Consider the following 1402-nt stretch of genomic DNA (forward strand, 5'->3'; position numbering starts at 1 on the left):
GCCAATGTACGCCCCAACCGTTCCATTTTGGCAAGGTTCGCGAGTTTTCTTCGACGCCGCAGATGCATACTCCGGGGCCGATCGGCTCTGGCAAGCTTCCTCAGATGTCGTCGCCATTGAGGGTCTCCAAATCGCCTCCTTCACTTGACCCTCTTTGTGTGCCCTAGAAATGTTGTGTGTGTGGTGAGGCGATGGCCCTCTGAATCAGAGGAGTGAGTGGGGTTAGTTTGGTAAATTTACCCCAATAAGGGTTGTTGCGAAGCACGTGCGTGGGGTTTTGTCTCCATTTGGCTAAATTAGCCTTTTTTTTCCGTTAGTGGCTAAAATAGCCCCAATTTGCCTTCTCAAACGACACTAAAATCTCAAAAAAAGTGTAAGTAATTCGTCATTTTTATTTTTAAATGAACCCATATGCTAAAAAAAGTAATTCCCAAGGTAATTCCAAATCATGAGTGAGGACAGCGACGTGTTGCCGTATCAAAATTGCAAACTGCAAAACTTGTACCGATTTTTGCAAGTCCATGACATGACATCTCCACGTTGATCCGTGCCGTCTTCAACTAGTAGCATGTGCGTGCACCATTTTGGGAGACACAGTTTTGTATTTGGATTTAAGGACATGTTTGTTTTACGATTTGAGTGGTAAAATTGAATTATTATGAATTCGTTTCGGATGTGAATTGATTTTTTAATTATTTTAGTATAGGGTTAAAAATTCGCTCTTATGATAGGCTTTTTAATTTTTTAAACTTTTATGAGAAAAAAAATTGAAATGATTATGGTTTGGATGTGACATTTTGTCTTATTTTTTTAACTTATTTTGTCTTTTTGTGACTAAAATAACCAAAAAGTCTTTTGGCATGCCAAACGAAGGCTATGATTGTGAGTTCCAACTATAGCATGTTTGGTAGTGAAATGTGAGGACAAATCGATAGTCCAGGGGGCTTAGAAATCTCCTCAGTAGAGGGATTAATTTGACTGTATTTTGAATGGGATTAGAAAAATAGTAAAAGAATTGAGTTTATTTTATATATAATTTTTTTTTTAATACCAAGGGCACCTATTTGTTTTAATATAAAAATAATTTATTTATTTATTTTATATAAAAATAATTTAACAATCCTATCACAAATTATCTCCCATACAATCATCAAAATAAACACACTTTTACTTAATCATCTCAGTAACAATTTTCACATTAGCAATCTCTTCACTAACTATTATCTCACTAATAATTCTATCTAACCTAATCTGTCAAATAAATGTGGCCTAAACGTCTTGCCTTGCTGTATTGCTAAATGCACCAGTTTTTCCTATAGCCCATGCATGACTTCTCTACACCTTCCCACACTACAACAAAATTGAATTTTTAGGATTTGCGATGCATGGCGTAAAAACTCTT

This window comes from Camellia sinensis, chromosome 13, assembly GCF_055761805.1.
Source record: "Camellia sinensis isolate YWXY chromosome 13, ASM5576180v1, whole genome shotgun sequence".
Taxonomy (NCBI): Eukaryota; Viridiplantae; Streptophyta; class Magnoliopsida; order Ericales; family Theaceae; genus Camellia; species Camellia sinensis.